A 21,127-nucleotide genomic window follows, 5' to 3' on the forward strand; every position below is an offset into this window, starting at 1 on the left:
CTCTCACCTTTTCTCCTGCCTGCCTGTTATGTCTCTTGTGTCCTCCTTCCTCCTAGAGGCACAGAGATGGTGGAGTGCTGTGCTGAACAGAGAATACATATGCACCAGCAGCAGACACAATTTTGTACACTCTGGGTCCTAGTGGCATGCTCCCCTCCCCCCCCACCCCCACACACACAGTCTGGCAGCTGAGGTGGCCGCCTCAGTTCGCCTCATGGTACGGCCAGCCCTGACCAAAGCTCTCTAATGTTGATACAATTACACAGTTTTTGGACAACCTTTTTATTTCAAAGGCCTGTTTTAAGCCCCACTTGGACATCAGTTAAATGTGGGATAATTACTTTTTGAAATGTGTAAAGGATTTTTCTCTTTAGACAAGGTTAACCGTTTTTATGTAGGAATATGACTGAATCTGGTCATTGAAGTCAGGGCTGGCTTTAGGAAGTGCGGGGCCCAATTCGAACAGTTTCGACGGAGCCCCGACAGGGATGACTAAAGAAAAAAAAACACATAAAAAAAAAACACGCGGGGCTTGTACTCACCCGGCCACGCTCCAAGTCTTTGGCGGCGGGTCCTTCACTCACTCGGGGTCTTTGGCAGCACTGAAGGACCCACCGCCAAAGTGCCGCCAAAGACCCGGAGTGCCTCCAGGTGAGTAAAAATTAAAAACGTGCCTCTAGCCAGGGAAGGGATTCTCTGCCACTTGCCCCCCACTCTGGGCGGCCCTGCCACTGGGCGCGGGGCCCTCTTAGGCGCAGGGCCCGATTCGGGGGAATTGGTGGAATTGGCCTAAAGCCGGCCCTGATTGAAGTGCTACGTTTACTGTGTGTTCCTTTACCTTGCACAACAGAATTGCTTTCATACTGTTGTTACTATTAGTCCCATCCTTGCAGATTGTTGAAAATGGAAGTGCTGTTACCCACATGTAGGACCCAAAGCTGGAAAAAATAAGGTTAATCTGCGGCAAGTTTCACTTTCTTCTCTAGGTGGGGAGGGTGAGTAGGAATCAAGGAGGCCATGTGATCAACTCAGGATAGACCTGGGGAAATAAGGGAGGAGGGGACAGGCTCCTGGGGTAGTCCCTGAGGAAGGGAGCTCAGGTGGAAGCCTAACTTCAGCTAAATGTGGCTCAGGCAGGCCAGATGCCTGAGAAGCAGTAGCTGGAGTGAGGAAGTAGCTGCAGGGGTGTGCTGCAAGGAGCAAGACTGGCTCTTACGGGGAGGAAAAGAACAGAACACGTCTCTGAGAAGGAAGGAGAGCTGGGGGCTGCTGGTACCTCTTGCCCACATGGCGCCTGAAGAAAGGAGTGCCAGGGCCAGACTTTATAGTCAGAGATAGGCAGGAGGGAGGAAGAGTCCCAGGCTGGAGCCCAGCACACTTTTCCTCCTCTGGGCACCTAGAGAAGAAGCGGCTGGTGCTGCCAGCTCCAAGGGAAGGTTTAAAAGCCACAGAGCAACTGAGGGTGGGGCAAAAGGAGGGGAAGACCATGCCTATGCGTGGCCAGCAGACAGCCACAAAGACACCTGGCTACCCTGCTCCCTGGCATGGCAAACACTCACTGAAGGCATACTTAATCCTCTCATTGACTGGGAGGGACACCTGCAGAAATCTGTGTGTGAGGAGAAACCACTTGGCTTGTAAGGGAGCAAGGAAAAAGAGCGAGTGGGGAAAAAATAACCAGCCAGAGAGAGAGCAAAAAGAATGTGAAATGCAGAGAAAGAAAAAAAGGGAGAGGAAAAAATGTTAGTGAAAGAAAGAAAGAAAAGCATGAAAGGTAGAGGGGGGAAAAGAAAGCAAGAACATGCAAGCTAGATGTAACCCTTCTGCCCATCAGAGTTGGCAGCAACAAGGGCCAGGTTCAGTATCTAGGGGTTCCATTTCAATAACAATGCAAAACTGGCTCGAGCCCCCACCCAGTGACCTGGGACAATTACATACCACCCCCTTGGGCGCGTCTAAGAGGCAATACTTCCCCTCTTGCAAGTACAGATTCTGAGTGTAGCAAAAGCCTTTTAATAAAGGGGGGAAGCAATGCAGCATTATATTGGGGAAACAGCACAAACAGGATTCATAACATAAACCACGAGCAAAAGACCCATCCCCAAGTAAGTTTTACAGTGTCATTTTCCCCTCAGGTTCTTAAGTCCAGCAATACAACAGTCACACCACCCACAGTTTCTGACCTTGGTCAGTGCAGTCCCCAGAGTTCAGAAGTTCATCTGCAGAGTTTACCTCCCAGCCTGGGTGGAAGTGGGGGGAGGTATGGGGGGCATCTTTACATGCGCCACTGCTCAGATTGATGGCTGATTGCCATGCTTCTCTGTGGGGTTCTGCTGCAGTCTTCACCAACAGCCACGCATCTCCACCTGCCGCCCTGCTATCCGCTCCTCTCCACCTGCTGCCCTGCTATCCGCTCCTCTCCGCTAGCTGCACCTCTCCACTATCCACGCCTCTCTGCTAGCCGTCCAGCTACCACTCACCAACTTGTCTTCAGCCCCCCCACCAGTTAAATCTGCTCTCTGATTTCAGCTCTTTCTTTAGTGATTTCAGCTGTTAGTAAGGCGGGAGGAGGGGGCCACGCCTCAGTGCTGGCACACTCAGAACCACTAGCCCAAAGTAGGTCTAATGCTTAGACCGAGTTATCAGTGATTTCAGCTCTACAGCACCTAACAAGACTCTAACTGAGTCAGAATTAGTTCTATTATTACACCGTGGAGAGAGGAGGTGTCAAAGTGGTGTTTGGGGTCTTCAGAAGGGGCCCACACTACCAGGTACACATACCTGTCCCAGCCTCTCTCAATTCACTGGGCTTTGGAACCCATGTCCTTTGCCTAGAGAATGCTACTTAGTTGAAGGTGCATCCCTCCATCATAAAATGCTAAGTACAGTTCTACTGTCCTGGATTCACATAACCAGGATGGCAACCCTTTATTACTCCTGCCCCAATAACAAAGAGACTGGGGATCCCACAGCAGCCAAAGTGACTATTTGGGCAAGCAGTCCCTGTGACGGGTTGGATCACAGTAACCCCCTTGGGAACTGCCAACTGAGGTGCCAAGACTACTTCTGCTCCTGCTTTCCCTGCCAGCCTGGCAATCCAGCACCCTGTCTTGTTGAGCCAGACACGCCTGTCTGCTCCAACAAAGACCCAGGGTCTGAACCACATGCCCCAAAGCTGCAGACTTAACTGAAAGCAACTTACAGAAGTGTTCCTGTCTTTAACACTCAGATGCCCAACTCCCAATGGGGTCCAAACCCCAAATAAATCTGTTTTACCCTGTATAAAACTTATACAGGGTAAACTCATAAATTGTTTGCCCTCTATAACACTGATAGAGAGGTATGCACAGCTGTTTGCCCCCCTGGGTATTAATACATACTCTGGCTTAATTAATAAGTAAAAAGTGATTATATTAAATACAGACCGTAGGATTTAAGTAGTTCCAAGTAATAACAGACAGAACAAAGTGAATTACCAAGTAAAATAAAATAAAACAAATCTAAGCCTAATACAGTAATAAAACTGAATACAGATAAAATCTCACCCTCAGAGATGTTTCAATACGTTTCTTTCACAGACTGGATGCCTTCCTAGTCTGGGCACAATTCTTTCCCCTGGTACAGCCCTTGTTCCAGCTCAGGTGGTAGCTAGGGGATTTCTCATGAGGGCTGCCCCTTTTCTCTGTTCCACCCACTTATATATATATATTTACATAAGGCGGGAATCCTTTGTCCCTGTGGTTCCCACTCCCCCACCCCCTTCTCAATGGAAAAGCACCAGGTTGAAGATGGATTCCAGTTCAGGTGACATGATCACACGTCACTGTAAGACTTCATTACCCACTTGCCAGCACACATGCTTACAGGAAGACTCACAAGGAAAACAGAGCCATCAACAGACAATTGTCCTGGTTAATTAGAGCCATTAAGATTCCAAACCACCATTAATGGCCCATACTTTGCATAATTACAATAGGCCCTCAGAGTTATATTTCATATGTCTAGTTTCAGATATAAGAGGGTTACATTTATACAAATAGGATTCTCATAGACTTTAAGGTCAGAGGGGACCATTATGATCATCTAGTCTGACCTCCAGCATGATGCAGGCCACAAAGCCGTCCCAACCCTTTCCCTTGACTCTGCTGTTGAAGTCCCCAAATCCTGTGGTTTAGAGACTTCAAGTAGCAGAGAATCCTCCAGCTAGCGATCCCTGCCCCATGCTGCGGAGGAAGGCGAAAAACCTCCAGAGCCTCTGCTAATCTACCCTGGAGGAAAATTCCTTCCCGACCCCAAATATGGCAATCAGTAGAACCCCGAGCATGTAGGCAAGATTCTCTAGCCAGACCCTCATTGGCCATTGATACTATTTACCAGCGATGGCACACTGTTCATTTGACTAAAATCATGTTATCCCATTAAACCATTCCCTCCATAAACTTGATGATCACAGGATGATCACACTCAGTAGATTATAAGCTTTGTAATGGTACCTTACAAGAGACCTTTTGCATGAAGCATATTTCAGTTACATTATATTCAAATCATCAGCATACTTTCATAAACTCATATACAGTGCAATGTCACAGTCCCATCATGCTAGGTGGGATGGGTGTGCCCATGCAAATGAGATCAGCCCCTGAAGTCCTTTTCCACAGCTCACCACCAGATGTCAGGGTAGAGCGCATGCTGACTCTGCTTACATAGAGAAGGAAAGGAACGAAAAAGAATGAATTAACCAACACGAGCGCTAGAGAAAGCTAAAATGGGCCAGTCAGAGAAAGAAGGACAGACTGACCTGTAAAGCAAGGTTGCAGCCCAGATTCTCCATGTTGGGGGCACAGGTCCCCCCCATTTCCATCCTGGCCTGAGATCCTTTCTGCCCTGCTTCAGGAGAGAGAGGAACTGAACACAACTCAGCATGAGCCTAGTGTCAGTTGGAGCCGAGACGCCCACACCTGAAGGACCATCTCCAGAACCTACCTTGATGGTGCCATCCATCACCGCTCCCACATGGAGCTCCCCACCTAGACCTCCATGGACAAGGCAAGATGGTAGGCTGACCAGATAGCAAGTATGAAAAATTGGGATGGGGTGGGGGGTAATAGGAGCCTATACAGTATAAGAAAAAGCTCCAAATATCGGGACTGTCCCTATAAAATTGGGACAGCTGGTCACCCTACTAGGTGGTACAATGGCAAAGGGGGCTGGATGAGTGGGGCTCTGTGTGTGTGCATGTCTATGTGTGCATCTAATTTTGGGAAGTGAAGTCACAAACTGCCTGGGCTGGTTTCCTATTGGTGTGACCGATTTTTACAAAACTTTTTTTTCTCTTCATCTTCTTTTGGCGGTTGGGCTGGGTGGCTTTCTGTGCCGCCGTTGCTGAGGGCAGCAGCACAAGGGGCTCAGGGCAGAGAATCAGGGAGCTGGGAGGGGGAAGGATGCATGGGCGGGGGGGTCACAGGGATAAGAATCACATTTAGCCCTTGCACGGCAATAGTGGTGCACGCACTGCCATGCCTTCTAGTATCATGATTATTAATCTGTACAACAGCAGCACCTAAAGAGACGAGGGCGGAATCAAGGCCCCTGTTGTGCCGGGGGCTGCACAGTCACAGTGAGACACAGGCCATGCCCCAAAGAGTTTACAGTCTCCATACCCAAAAAGTGGGAGGAGAAACAGAGGCCCAGTGTGTCACAGCAGCATTGAGAATAGAACCCAGGAGTCCTGGCTCCTAAAAAGGGTGGGAGTGGGGTCTAGTGGTTAGAGGAAGGGAGACTAGCATCAGGACTCCTGGGTTCCATTCCCAGCTCTTGGGTTAGAATGGGATCCAGTACATTAGCACAGGTGGGGCTGGGAGCCAGGACTCCTCGGTTCTTTCCATACCATCCTTAACCATCTCACACAGCAGGAGGGGACTGGGCAGGAAGTGGTGATGGGGTGAAAACTACCAAGAAATGCAAATACTTGAAGGAGCCTGTGCCAGGAACCGGGTGGTGCAGAAACCATGGCCCCTTTCCGACCTCTAACCCTCCTTTGGCTGGCACTGGATTGTGCCCCCTCTGACTCCAATCTGCCCCCTATGAGCCCGGGGGGGGCAGAGTGAGGCAGGAGGGCACAGGTGTGGGGCGCTGGGCTCCGATGCACCTGGAGGCAGCTCGTGTGGGATGTGGCGGGGCCTGTGGTTTCCGTTCTGCGTTGCCTGGTGCTGGACTGTTACACAATCCCCATCCATGCCCCAAGTGGGGGTGGGGGGCCAAGCAGATGACCCAGCATGAGGGGGGAGAGGATATGTGGTTGGGGAGAGGGAAGGCCTTGGGCTGCACTGGGGGAGTGCAGAGCAGAGGTGACACCCCAAAAACCTGCAGCTAAGGGATGGCCAGGTGGGGTGGGTGGATAGAAGAGGCATCAAGCCTAAAATCTAAAAGGAAAGTGGAGTCTAGTGGTCAGAGCAGGGTGGGGGCTGGGCACCAGGCCCCCTAGGTTCTATCCCTGGCTCTGGGAGCGGAGTGGGGTCTAGAGATTAGAGCAGGGGGACTGGGAGCGGCTGTTTATTCCAGTCTCCCTCTCTAGAGACCCCAGCCAGGGCATGTGATGGGGGGTGATCGGTAGAGCGAGGGGCCGGTTGGGGGCAATGAGACACAGTGCAGCAGGAGTGGCCCCACTCAGCTCAGCACAAGGGCACTGTTTACAAACCCAGAACTGCTAGATGCACACTGGCCCGCCCAGCCCTGCGCTGCCAGCATGCCCCTTCCCGCTGACCTCCCACCACAACTGCACAGCACCCTGCACACCATACCCCCTGCCCAGCTCCCCCACCCACAGATCCCCTACTGTCCAGCACCCCCTTCACAGTCCCACAATCACAGCTGTACAGTGCCCCATATTCCTGAGGGAATTCTGCATCAAATTCTGTGCATAATATTTTTAAATTCTGATTTTTTTTTTATAATAAATGTGGAAGCTCCACCATGGCAGTGGGAAGCACAGGCCACTGGCTGCATGGAGGTGGGAGAATACCCTGCAGCCTCCCCCAGCCCCCTAGGACAGGGACTTGGTAGTGAGGCTGAACCTGACCCTGACACAGCACAAGGGCCAGGCCTGTCATAGAATATGCTGGGGTCCTGCCCCTTTTGCACCAGGCTCACCAGATGTGGGCAGGGAGGCTCAGCCCGGCAGCAGGATCCAAGTGCAGAGGGACTTAGTGTGGGGGGATCCAGATGGGGGTTAGAGGGTTCTGTGGGGGGCAGTCTCGGTGAGGGAGCTCAGTGGGGGATCTGGATGCACAGGAAGGTGCAGGGGCAATAGGAGTCTGCAGGGGGGACCAAGTGAAAGTGGTTGGAGCTCAGCGGGGCAGGGGAGTCTGGGTGCAGGGGAGGTGGGGTTGTTGTACTTAAAGTACTGCACAGGATCTTTTCAGGGGGAATAAGGTAACCACCACATTTATTGATAATACACGCATCAATCAACACTGTATCATATGCATATGATCTATATTACATTCATGCACTCACATACACACACAAACACACTCCATCTTGTTGTTGTTACCAACTAGTTGCTCCCCTTAACTTCACTGGCTAGGTGAGTTAGATGGGGGAGGGGTGGAGCCAAGCTTCTGCTGATCTGGATCGATGCTCTGATATTAACAAGACGAGACCCAGGGTCCTCTGCAAGACATCTCACATTTATAGCAACTTCCCTCTCATGTAAATCTATACCAGATTCAAAATCTGTGTCTGTGTCCGTTGGTCCTTTGTGCTGTTTCCTTCTGGGTGTTGTCCCAACACTGTTCAAAGAGGGTATTTCCAAAAGAAGGTGCTGTTCAAAGGGTGTTTCCAAAAGAAGGTGCTTGCTTCTAACCCACCCTCCCCCCAAGGCCATCAATATGTCTGCTCTTCTTTAGTGAGTCCACTTGACAAGTTTTATTGTCCTTGGGTCTGGCTTCCATCCCCTCTCCAACAGTTGCAGCTGTCTGGAGGCGCTTCCTTCCACGTCTTGCTCATTCACACCTCATTCATTCAACAGGGCAATTGATTAAGGGAGTGGTGGGGGAGAGATCTTATTCTACTCCTAGCAAAAGGACATTTTTCTTCTACTTTAACTATCCTTAGGGGCTATAACATTATACCAAGGCTTAACACAAAGTTTTCTATACGTTTTTCTACATAGGGATCTGATACAAAGTTCCTATATCAAAGGACTTGATACAAAGTTGTATGAAAATAGCTTAATACAGGGTTATATGAAGAGGCATAATACAAAGTCATATGGAAGTTAGAGGTTATATATGGATAGGCTTAATACAAGGTTATTTAGAGAGGCATAATACAAAATCATATGAAAGTTATGTGAAGATGCTTATACAGAGATTTATGTACAGAGTTTATTTGGGTGGGGGTGTAGGTGGTTGGGGCTCAGTGGGGAGGGTGTCTAGGGGGGCTCATTGGGGTGGTACAGATGCAGGGGAGGTGGGGCTTGTCAGGGTGAGGGTTTGATGGGCCTGCTTAACAGAGGAGCCCCAGCTGCTGCCCAGGGGATCCGCATGCTGGGTCCCCGTTTCCCCTATCCCAGGGATCGGCAACCTTTGACACGCGGCCCACCAGGGTAAGCCCCCTGGCGGGCCGGGCCGGTTTGTTTACTTGCTGCTTCCGCAGGTTTGGCCGATTGCGGCTCCCACTGGCTGCGGTTTGCTGCTCCAGGCCAATGGGGGCCGCGAGAAGCTGCGTCCAGCACATCCCTAGTCCTGCGCCGCTTTCTGCAGCCCCCCATTGGCCTGGAGTGGCCAGTGGGAGCCACGATCAGCCAAACCTGCGGATGCGGCAGGTAAACAAATCAGCCCATCCTGCCTGGCGGGCCGTGTGCCAAAGGCTGCCGATCCCTCCCCTATCCCCTTCTCTTCCCCAGAGCCATAACAAGGAATTTTTGTACCCGAGGCAAGGGCCGGCTCCAGGCTCTTTGGGAATTCGGCGGCGGGTCCCTGAGTCCCTCTCGGAACACAGGAGAACTAAGAAGACCAAAAAGACATGAGAGGGCGAGAAAGATTGAGAAAGAACCTATGAAGACCGCACACAGTACAGGGACAGTGCCTGGTTAAGGGATGTGGAGGCAATTGAAATGTGCTTAGGAGGATGGCGATGATGGATTGAAAAAATGTTGGATTCAGTGAAAGATGAGACCAAATGAGGGAAGCTGAATGGCAGCCCCACATAGGGTCATTGTGATCAAACTCCCCGGCACTTTGAACTGTGCTAGACACAGAGAAAAGGCAAAGAGAGATCCACCCCCAAATGATCCTCTTCTGGGAGAAAACCCCCTTGATCATTAGGATGTGGACCCTTTCTCCTCCCTCAGCTCTAGTTCTCATCCCTGCTCTTACCCTCCCCTTTGTTTTCTCAGAGACCTAGCCGCACATTGCTGTGTTGTCCGCTATCCTGTTTAACCTTCCAAATCAGGTGGGCCAGGAGAACGTTCCCAGGTGGTTCTCCCCTAGGTAGATAGCAGTGATGTCTGGTGTGTCCTCACGGGGAACTAGCTCCTAGCAGGTGTTGAGGAGCAAGAAAGTAACAGGGGTTTACCACTGTCCCTGGGTGGGCTTGACACACCATCCTTTCAATTAACAACCAAACACCACAGAGACACATAGATACAAGGCTGCTGTTACCCAGGATGCTGCCTAGCAGCCTGCGCACCTGCCTGCTAGCACTAGAGCTCGCAAGGCACAGGTCTGGATGCTGGAGACTGTGTGATGGGGGCTGCTAGTGAAAAGTCAGCAGAGTGGTGCAGCAGCTGTGTGCTGGGCCCATAACCTAGAGGTTGATAGATCAAAACCATCCTCTGCTAGGGATTTACTTGTGGGTTTTTGCTCTGGGCCTTCAAGAGAGGCAGCGACTAGCAGAGCACCAAGAGCCTATGCCCTGAAGCAAGTGGTGGCTGAGGCAGCGGCCTGCCAGGGAGCTCTCTGGCTCCCTGGGCTGAAGGCAGGAGGCAGGCCTGCACTTGGAGAGGGCCTCCTGCTCTGCCCTGAGGTAGCAATGCTTCCTCGTCCCCTTTTCTCACACAAGGGAGCCTTTCAGGATGCTAGGCAGTTCTGTGTGGCTGTCAGATTTTACACTTGGATTAAGCCCAAGTCCCCAGCATGGCTTCTCAGAGATGGGCTTTTGTGGTGCGGCCCTCACACTCTTCCTGCCAGCAGGTGAACCCACTGTGTCCTTCAAGGCAGCAAAATGGGGACTTCACGGCTCCCAGCAGACCTTGCGGAGCCTATCAGGAGCATGCCTTCAGCAACATCCCTGGGGGAGCATAAACCACCCTCCTTTTGATTAACAGCTGAACTCACTGACCCAAGATACCACAGAGACACCTACCAGCATCCAGAGCCACTGTCCAGCACCCTGCACCGCTTCCAGCCAGTGCCAGAGCTCGCAAGGCACTAGCCTGGAGCCAGGATCGCTAGCTACTGCTTAGGAAAAGCCAGCAGAGTGACACAGTGGAAGCGTGCTGCGCCCATACTACATAGGTTGATTAATCAAAACCCTCTTCTGCTAGCACCGGGCTTCCTTCTTATACTGGGCCTTCAGCAATGGGGCAGCTTGCACAGTGCCAAGAGTCTGACCTGTGAGGCAGGAGGCAGCTGATGCCCACAGCCTGCTGGGAAGCTCCCAGAAGTTATTAAGGGACAGAGACTCCTAAATGCCCTTAGCTACAAGGGCTTGGGGTTCACAAGGCCAGTAAGGGGTTCACTATGTCTGTCTTATAACCCTGGGTGTCAGGTTGCGGTGCAGCTTTGATCTAGAGCTCTGATCCCAACAACCAACCAGCAGCCCACAGCCTCACCCTGGGTCTGCCCCACCTGGTTACTCCTTACAGGCTGACCTTACCCCCCTTCCAACCCCAGATTCACCCCCTAATCATCCTACTGCCACTCAGAGCCACAGACTAGGAGGTGCTGATGGAGGGAGGTGTGACTCTAGGTTTGGGTTCTTCTCTATAAAGATGGCTGGCAGAAAGGTGGTGCTCAGTTCTGTCAGCGACCTGCCCAGTTGCCTCGCTGCCAGGGGATGCAGACATTTCTGTAAGGTGCAGAAAGGGGGTATTTGGCTTCCAAACTAGTGTGAGGAATGTGCAATTATGAGAGGGAATGTCCATCCCTCTACAAGTTACACTTCAGGGTCCCAGTGGCCTAATGGCTAAGGCATTGGCTTCCAAAGCCCAAGATTGTGGGTTCAAGTCCCATCTGGGGTGAAAAACTACTTTCTTCTTGTATACTGCAAGGAAACTTGTTCTTATTTTCACCAAGGAAGCTGGGAGATGTTTGAACACAAAGTATTGGGTCTTGGCAACAATCCCCCAGAAATTGTCATCTTCCACTTGACAAATGCTTTCTAAACCCGTCAGTAGCAAACAGTTAATACTAGTGTTTGTCTGAGAATAGAGTGAAGGGGATTGTTTACTCCGACACCTCAATGAGCGAAACAGACAGAAAGAGCAAAGCTGTTCTGAAGAGAATGGATCTGTCTGGAGATAAAGCAGACCCTGAGAATGCGCAACGGTGTGAAAAGAATAGATTAAATGTGTGTTAGCTGTTAGGTTGGTCTGGCAAATTTAAAGAAAATACCAATGCCCTTAGCATGATGCGGACACTGGTTCTTTCTGATATTTTACTGCGAGTTCATTGAGAAATATTTTCCTTAATTATGTTATGGAATATAGGGTGGGCTATGAAGGCACCATGCTTCCTGCTTTCGCCCTTCAAGACAACATGGCTACATGGCATGGGGCCAATGTGCACCTTCCAGTCAACTGCTAGAGAAGACAACAGCAACACAGACAGGGATGGCAGCAGGGCAGACTGGAGCTCCAGTAAGACGGTAGTAGAATCATCAACAAGGTCTCATCAACAAGGAGGTGGCCACCCGAGCATGCACAAGGCTAAGCCAGCAAGTGTGGTGTGTGCTGCAGCGTGCCCCTACTCACTTTTGCAATTGTGTTGCCCTGAGGACACTCATATGTCTGGATAGTATCAGAACCCTGGATGGGCTCACAAAGCAGCTCAGCCTCTCTTGGCAGAGATTTGCCAGACCCCCAGAAAAGGGAGGGCATGCACTCAGTCCCTGTAATGGGGTTCACTAACCATGGTGAGTGAAAGCCAGGGTGGCACCTCCTGCTCTTTGTCTCAGGAATTAGCTCACTCAGCTGGTGTTCCCTCTCCTGGTGGTGCCTTGTCCATCGTCGTCTCTGCTTGCAGACCCACCTCAGTCCAAGTACTGCAGCATCCTCTTTATGACTCGGCCATCCAGCCATGCCATGATCTGTTCTCCTCCATTCCAGGGTGATGGTGCACTGGGTTGGGAAATATCTCCCAATCCAGCCATTTCCCCAGTGGTGAGTGGCAGAGAACCAGGTCTGCAGTACTCTGGGTCCAAGCCCCGGGATCTTGTAGATAACAGCTTCTGCTTCCTCTCCTTAACTTCTTCCACCAGTGCCACTTCAATTCCCGGGGCCGCTTCCTCTCAGCCCCAGCACATTCTTCACCCTCTTCTCAGAGTGTCAAGCCTGCAAGTCTCAGCAACCAGCCAGGAGTTCTCTCTAGGTCCTCCTGATCCCTGCTAACAACTGCCCTGCCAGAAGTGTTGTGACCCTACACCCCATGTTCTTCATAGAGGTATTCTTATGATATTAATATGGCATGACTAAGATGTGTTCTATGCAAGATGGGTCATGTGAGATATCATTGGAAAGGTTGGACTGTCCTTGAACTCGAACATTTAGGTTCACTAAGTCCAGAGTCAACATGGCTGTCCTTGGATTCAGGATTGCATGACCTAATGGCCTGAGTCAATATGGCACCGTAAAGTACAGGGCTGCATGGCCTAATGGCCAGAGTCAATATGGTCACCATTTGGTTCAGGGCTGCAAGGCCTAATAGCCAGATCTGGGAGCTTCTTCAAAAGGGGGGTAGCGGCTGGAGTAAGGGAAGTTGGGAACACTTGACGCCACCGGGTCCCAGCCCAAGGCCATCTCAGGTTGAGTGCATTTGCCACCTAGCCAGCCAGGATCCTACTGCAACATGCTGACCTTACACTGGTACGAGATACCACTCACTCTGCCTCCCTGGGCCACTTTCTACCTTGTTTCCTGAAGCTGTAGTCCAGGGATGGGCAAATTATGGCTCGTGAGCTGGATTTGGCCTGTCAGCCATTTTAATTCAGCCTTTGAGCACCCGCTAGGGTCTCCGGTGCTCCAGCTGGGAACCAGGGTCGGAGGCTGCTCCATGTGGCTCCCAGAAAGCGGCATGGCCCCCCTCTGGTGCTCCATCCAGGGAGCAGGGTCAGGGGCCACACCACGCGGCTCCTGGAAGCAGCGGCATGGCCCTCCCTCTGGCTCCTATGTGTAAGAGCAGCCAGCGGCCTCCGCTCTGTACACTGCTCCTGCCCCAAGCGCTGACCCTGCAGCTCCCATTAGCCAGGAACCGCAACCAAAGGGAGCTGCAGAGGCGGTGCCTGCAGATGAGGCAGCGTCCAGAGCCGCCTGGACACACCTCAACATAGGAGCCGGAGACGGGACATGCTGCTGCTTCTGGGAGCCACTTGAGGTAACTGCCACTCAATGCCTGCACCCCTGAGTCTCTCCCCATGCCCCAACCCCCTGCCCCAGCCCTGATACCCCTCCTGCCCTCCAAACCCCTCGATCCCAGCCCAGAGTACCCTCCTACACCCCAAACTCCTCATCCCCAGCTCCACCCCAGAGCCCACACTCCCAGCCGCAGCCCACACCCTCCCTACCCTGCACCCAACTCCTCCACCCCAGCCCAGAGCCCCCTTCTGCAACCTGAATTCCTCATTTCTGGCCCCATCCCGAAGCCCACACCCCCAACCAGAGCCCTAACCCCCTCCTGAACCCCAACAACAATTTTGTGAGCATTCATGGCCTGCCATACAATTTCTATTCCCAGATATGGCCCTCAGGCCAAAAAGTTTACCCACTCCTGCTGTCGTCCATATATCGTCAGGGTCTCTGGGTTCTCTGGCACTGGCAGCTCCGTGGAACTTTGACTCTCACCAATTGACTGTAGTTAGCAGGTCTCCAGTCTGGTCCCTGAGATCTCTGGTTCTTGCAGTCAGGGGCTGTAGCAGCTCCTAGCCTGGAGCCTCCACCAAGCATGCTTCTTCCTCAGTGGCCAGCCCAGACTAAGCTGAGCTGTTAAGAACATAAGAACATAAGAATGGCCATACTGGGTCAGACCAAAGGTCTATCCAGCCCCGTATCCTGTCTGCCCACAGTGACCAATGCCAGGTGTCCCAGAGGGAGTGAACCTAACAGGTAATGATCAAGTGATCTCTCTCCTGCCATCCATCTCCACCCTCTGACAAACAGAGGCTAGGGACACCATTCCTTACCCCTCCTGGCTAATAGCCATTAATGGACTTAACCTCCATGAATTTATCTAGTTCTCCTTTATACTAACACAGCACTTGGAACATGCCCAGCAAGGTCTGAGGGGTGGGACTTCCTCCAGTCATAGTGTGAAATTAACCCTTTCTTACCTTGTGCAGGGTATGCACACCCCATCATGGACTGTAATATTTGATCAGATAATTTGACCACTCCCATGCATCAGTTGATGTGCAGGAGGCATGGAGGCTTCTTCTGGGTCTCCTTTCTCCTGGCACTGGAAATGGAAATGGTTCTTTCATGTAAATGGTGGGCAAGAACTAGGACTTTCTGCAAGGGTCATTAAGAGCCAGTCAGGCTGAATTATTTTTTTAAATTTAAGCAAAAATGTTTCAGCCTTTTCCAGAAAGGGTGTTAAGCTTGTTTTCCCATGGTACAATTTTTTTTACTACCATTAAAGCTACAGTGTCTCCATGCTTTAGAGCAGAGACGTGCCATTTTACAGGAGGTATCAGAGACTGATCTTTTGCTCCATCCCCAGAGAGTTCTATTGTAAGTAGTAGGATTTTATGTTTGTATTTTGTATGATTTAGAATGAAGGATAAAGAATAATAAGATAATAATGTAGCATGTATTAATTGTATTGGTGTATGATTTGATCATATCCTGCTAGCTACCCTTTTTGAATAGCAGAAAGGATTGGCCTAATGGGTTATTTAGTAAAGAGGCATGAGCCGTAATCTGTATCTGGGCTGATTTCAAGGCAATAACAGATGTTTTAGGTCACGACTTTGTTGTAGGTTTAGCATTTTAAAATAAGTAAAAGAATGCCATCATTTATTTTGCATTGCAATTTGATGTTCCTGTTCAAAATGTTCTGTGTATATTAATTCTGTTTTGTGTGTGAATGAGGAACGTATGTGTTAAGAGATAAGTGTGAAGGTCATCGCTGAACCAGATGTACAAGGGAGGAACCGGAGACAGATGCAAGGGTGCCAGGAGGCTGCAACCCGCCCCTATTGAAATGTCAGAGGAGGGCAGATTTACAGCTCTAAAGATGAGACAGGCACCTATCAATGGGGACAAGATAGCAGTGATCAAAACAGCATGGGATAACTCCCTGAGAAATTTGATGAAAAAACAAGATAAAGAATGAGAAGGACAATTTAAGAAAACAAGAACTTGTCAAACAACAATTGATTACATCATGATGATGCAAAACTCATTGGGCCCAATGAAGGAAAATCACTATATAAGCAGCGTGCCTTGCCATGAAACTTTGGGTTCATCCTGCCAAGACTACCCCCGAGCATCATGTCGCGACTGACAGAACTTGGCTCCTACCTACCCGTGATCAACCTAACTGGCCACTAGATTGATCCGGACTCTGGACTGGTAACTATAACATTGACTGGCGGTGTGTGTGGTGTGATTGAATGCATATGCTAATTGTTGTATCTTCAATAAACAGGGTATATTGTCTTTTCCCCTGAAAAAGATCCCGTGTGCTTCTTATAAACATAACATTTTTTGGTGGAGAATTGCAAAAGAGGGAAGACATGCACTGTGATTGTTGAACATACTGCTAAATATTGCTAAAAAGTATACCATACATATAAAGTGATCGATCATTCAGATGTGCACAGCCCCGGTCGTAGAAGTGCCGGACAATAGGGGGAGGATTAGAGTCCTCACTCCAACCTGTCTGTCAGGGAAAACTATACAGATAAGATATATCCAAACTGTCTAGGTATATATACCCTGGTCATAGAGGTGGCAGGCCATAAGGGGGAGAATTAGAGTCCTCGCTCCTACCTGTCTGTCGGGGGGAAATTGCATAGGTGAATATACCCTCAGTGCTCAGTCATAGCAGGATCAAGCCCAAAAGGTAGGGGGCTTCGCGTTCCCTCCTCCTGCTCTGACAGGCAGAGGTCTTTGGGTTTTTTTAGTGGGTATAGATTTTTGTGTTTTGTAAGTCCTAGCATGAGCGTTTGCACGGAAGACTTATAAAGGTAAAAGAGATTCATAAAGAAATATGTTCAGGCGGTATTTTCTATGAGACCCAACTCTGAAGAATACAGAAGTGTGGGCAAATAGTAGTAGCACCTGTGTAAAAATGTTTAAAAGGAAGAAATCCAAAGACAATACTTTGTTCAAGAGATTGCTCTTTTTAAACAGATCTTGCTCTGTTAAACCAAACTCTGAAGGATATAGGAGTTTGGGCAGTGTAGTATATTTTGGAAGTGATATTGTGGTAATTTCACAATTTTGAGAGAAATGTTTAAGGAAAGGGACCAGGAGGGGCAGAGGCTAGTTGAGGAGCCCACCCTCCTTGCTAAATTGGTAGTGGAACAAAGCCTGCGTCCATGAAAAGGGATGGTTCAGTGAGGAAAGCAGGATCAGACCCAGACTGTAGGGAGAGACTTTGGCAAACCAGTAAAGTGCCTAAAACCACTATGGCTTATTGTTAAAAAGCAACCTAGTCAGCAAGCTGTAAATTGGCCATTCAGCAAACTCAGCTTGACCAAGGCAGGAAGGGAGGGGTTTTTGGGGTAGCACGGAAGGAGCAGCTTGACCCCACATCCTTCCTGATAAGAATTGTGTTGAAGTTGCTGATACATGCATTTTAAAATAGCAGGAATGTCTATTGGGGTCTCAGAGCTGCAGACTCTGGAAAAACCCACACCTGGTTAATCAATAATCAGAAGGAACCTCTTGCTTGAAACTGCTTACTTAACAAGGTTTCTTTAAGGGACATGTCATTCTATTACTAGTGTATAAATAAGGGGGAAAAGTTTGAGATAGTTGGACTTGTTTGGGGACTTTTTTGGACTCTCCCTCTGGATACATCTTGCGGTCCCCACTGGGGGACGGAAGATTTGGCCACCGGAAGCTTGCCACTGTGTCACTTGAAAACCACACTCAGCTTTGGTAATTATCAAGGGTTGGGAGTGTTTTACTAATCTTGTTGCAGACGTGTGTAAGTGCTTGAGACTAGTAAAGTTTAGCTTTAAGTGAAAGCACTCTTGTGTTGTCCTGTTTGTGCCAGCCATCTATCGGTCGGACAGCCGTCTCCCCCTGATTTATTTCCTGACACCTCCTCGCACAGAGTAAAGTTACCAAGAGCTTTGGGTTGAAAGAACCCCGGGTAACACAAACAAGCAGGCAGGCAACAGATAAAAAAGAAAATTGGAAAACAGGTTGGAAGCCCTGAGGGCACAGTGGCAGGAGTAAGGGAAGCAGTAAGTACAAGCATGGGAATTCAGATCCCTGGAACAATACTTGGAATGGTGAAATCTGAGTTGATAAAGGTGTCATTTGGGGAGATAAGCAAATGATTTTAGGAAAGAGAGTGAGAAGTTAACTCTTCAGAGGCTGGAGGGAATTAAGCAGTTGAATGTTGTAAAAATGTTAAAAAGGAAAAGTTATAGAAAGAGAATTATTGGTTTATTTGCAGCCATTCAGAAGGAAAAATGGGCCCTTTTCCAAAGGAATGTCTGTAAATAAGCCAGGCAAAGAGACAATCTGATTGAAATCATTTGACTATGAACAATTTAGTCAAATTCCCTAAAAGAATAAGGGGTTTCTATTGGAACTTATCTGCCCCCAAATGTATACAAATGTACTTTACGTACAGCTGTGTAAAAATTAAAGCAGTGTAAGGGATGTTAAGAAAAAAGAATATGTGTGTATAAATATATTGTGTAAATATGTGGAGTGTTTAGGACCTAAACCAACACTCCTGGTTTGTAAAACTCTTGTTTTATAGGTTTAAGATGAATTAGTTTTGTTTTTCAATGTAACCCTTCTGCCCATCTAAGTTGGCAGCAACAAGGGCCGGGTTCTGTATCTAGGGGTTCCATTTCAATAACGCAATACAAAACCGGCTCGAGCCCCCACCCAGTGACCTGGGACAATTACATACCACCCCCTGGGTGCCTCTAAGAGGCAATACTTCCCCTCTCGCAAGCATGGAGTCTGAGTGTAACAGAAAATGTTTAATAACATGAGGTAAACGACATCAGCATTAAATTGGAAAAACACCACAAACAGGATTCATAACAAACCATGGGTAAAAAAAAACCCACCCCAGCAAATTGGGCTGTGTCCTTTCCCTTTGGTTCATGAATCCAGCAACCCAAAAATCACCCAGAGTCCCCAAAGTCCAACACCCCCAAAGTCTCTTGGGTCCAGCAACCACCCAAAGTCCCAAAAGTCCAACAGACCCCAAAGTCTCTGTCCCTGGTCAGTGTAGCCCCAGAGTAAAAGGGGGGGCACGCAGGGTGTTAAGGGGCACCTTACGTGATCCGAGGCCGGCTGGTTGTCTTTCCGTGGGGTTCCACCACAGCCTTCACCATGAGCCAGTCCAATTCCTGCCATCCCACAAACTGCTCCGCTCTACAAGCTGCTCCGCTCATCAACCTGTGAGCCACTCCAGCCATCCCCGCAAACAGCTCTGCTCGCTGTTCCTTGGGCCGCTCCAAGTGGCCCCGAAAGGCTCCATGTTGCTCCTCCAGTTGTCCCCACAAATTGCTCCACCAGCTGCTTAGCAATATAGCTTCAGGCTCCCTCACTAGTTAACACAGCACTCAGTGATCTCAGCTCTTAATAACTTTAGCTCTTTTGTGATTTCACCTCTTAGCAATTTCAGCTCATAGTAGGGGAGCCCCAGTGCTAGTGCACCATGGGCCCAAAATGAATTCAGCTTAGCAGCCTGTAACTAGACTCCTAATGGAATCAAAGTTAGCTCTGACATTCAACACTGGAGAGAGGAGTTAGTGCAATTGGTGTTTCAAACCCTCAGAGCAGGCCCATACCATCAGGTACAAATACCTATCCCCATCCTCTCTCAATTCACTGGGTTTTGTAAACTATGCCCCTTGTCAAGCAAGTGCTACTTAGGTAATGGTGAAGGACTCACTCAGTCCTTCTGTCATACAACAGTTCCACTGGCCTTGATTCACAGAATCAGGGTAACAAAACTTTATTCTTCCTGCCCCAATAACAGAGAAAACTGGGGATCCCACACCAGCCAAAGTAACCACTTTGAGTTGCTGTTGTTTCATGCCAGGCGAGTGGGTGTGCCTATGCAAACAAGATCAGCCCCTGGAGTTCTTTTCCACACTCGCCATAATTCACCACCAGATGTCAGGGTAGAGCTCATCCTGACTCTGCTTACATAAATAATACCACTAAAATCCATTTGAATCTTTCATTCAAAGTTGCAAAACTGAGAAACACTTTTTGCCAGACACAGGTAACTGGTGTTTGTTGTTTGGCTTTGGGATTTAGCATTTAACCCTTAAGGTACCTTAATGCTTTATAAGTTCAATATCTTTTTAAAAGACCAAAGTCATGGCTGCAGCAGGGCAGTCAAACCCAGGAGAATGGGAAGAGATTCTGGATTTGTTTGTTTGTTTGTTTTTGGTAACAAAATAGCAGATAAAAGCTGTAGTAAAAGAATAAGAAATTAAAAAAGATACTGCCCCTCTGGAGCAACAGCAGGGATGAGGTGCACAAAACAAAAAGAAGCAACATTGGGAACACCGAGCATTAAGGTGGCTCTGAGTAATCAGACTGTCACTTTGATAAGGGTACATGAAAATTCTGTGAGCACAAAAGAAACGGTTACAAAAAGATAAAACCACCCTCCAGTATAGGGTTAATCAGGCCATCAAACACAAGAACAACAAAATTCAGAAACAACGGCCCACAAAGGCAGCCTTGTGGGAAACAGGGGACCAAGTCATGTACCTTAAAAGGGGGAAAAGGGGGCCACTAACTGGAATAAAAATGGATAGGCCCTTACTCCATAGTGGTCTGCCTTAGTCCATTAGTATACCGCATTGAAAAAGATGGAAAACTGAAATGGGTACATGTTTCACAAATTAAATTGTTTACATAAATAATGATGTTTGAATTCTTTGCAGAAAAGGACATCCCAGAACCTGAGCACGAGGCACTGCTTAACCACCACAATTTTAATCCACAGAAAATGAAACTCCAGTGTAAGATCTGGCTTTACCTGCTTCTGGGAACTTTTAATGCCCAGATAATTAGCGCAATCATGGGAGAAGTTGGATTTGGAGCAGGAATTATGAATACTGTAGACCTGGAGGTAATTAAGAATAAGTTAAATTTCTTCTCACAACTACAAGATAGTCTCATTCACAAGCAGGCAGATAATACTGTGGACTTGGTACAAATAGGTCTGGGAAATTTAAAAGCAACATGGAATATGTGGCAGTGGCTAAACACCACCTCTTGGCTGCTGTATAAAAAACAAATAGAATTAGGGAATAAAACTGCCTTGGCCATAGGATATACTGAGATGCAAATTCTTAGTTTAGCATCACTAGAACACAAAATGTTTGGGGTAATAGCTGGGAATGTTTGGGTATTAATGCACTTTTAAAAACAACAGAAGAGGTACTTGTTTGACACCTACAAATATGAATGGATGCAATATGTTTCCAGCATGGTTAAGCCTGATCTATTATTAGGTGAAATTATTGTTAAAATTGCTCACCAACAGTCTGTGAAGACAGAGATATGAAAAGTGAGCCCACTTCCAAAATTGACCATGGGATCCTTTTGGCTACCCCAGGTTATGGGTCAGTGGGCTGGGAAAGAAGAGAAATTATTGGATACCTGAGGGTGTACGAAATGGAGCCCTCAGAAATGGGTGTGCTTGTCCCTACCTGTCAACACAGAACCATATAGCAGAGATAT

The 21,127-nt window shown here is 48.7% G+C and overlaps 1 protein-coding gene and 1 non-coding gene across 2 annotated transcripts in view; one reads left to right on the top strand and one right to left on the bottom strand.

Moving 5' to 3' along the window:
* Positions 1-21,127, bottom strand: part of LOC135976036 (nascent polypeptide-associated complex subunit alpha, muscle-specific form-like) — a 1,165,876-nt gene that overhangs the window by 838,430 nt on the left and 306,319 nt on the right. The gene's annotated exons all lie outside the window — the stretch shown is intronic.
* On the top strand, positions 11,173-11,245 carry TRNAW-CCA (transfer RNA tryptophan (anticodon CCA)). The gene has a single exon. It is a non-coding gene; the product is annotated as a tRNA-Trp (tRNA).

This window comes from Chrysemys picta, chromosome 16 (assembly GCF_011386835.1).
Source record: "Chrysemys picta bellii isolate R12L10 chromosome 16, ASM1138683v2, whole genome shotgun sequence".
NCBI lineage: Eukaryota > Metazoa > Chordata > Testudines > Emydidae > Chrysemys > Chrysemys picta.